We start from the raw sequence: 278 nt of genomic DNA on the forward strand, positions 1-278 counted from the left end.
CGTTCTATTTTCCCCTTTTAGATTTTCTAATTATTTTAAATAGGATGTGAAAGACCTAGATGATTTCCATAATGTGTAATGAGGAACCTGTTACCTTAAAAGCGCGAGTTTTAAATATTTCTTTGAAAAATGGAAATTTAGTATATCTACTGTTTTATTGGTCAGTCTTATTTTAGCAGTTGAGGCTCAGACACAGCACACACATCCAAACAGGTCTCAAGAATCATTCATGAGGAATGGCCAGGTAAATCACGCAGTGATCTGTCTATATCCATTTC

The sequence above is a fragment of the Penaeus monodon genome, chromosome 19, assembly GCF_015228065.2.
Source record: "Penaeus monodon isolate SGIC_2016 chromosome 19, NSTDA_Pmon_1, whole genome shotgun sequence".
NCBI classification, from domain to species: domain Eukaryota; kingdom Metazoa; phylum Arthropoda; class Malacostraca; order Decapoda; family Penaeidae; genus Penaeus; species Penaeus monodon.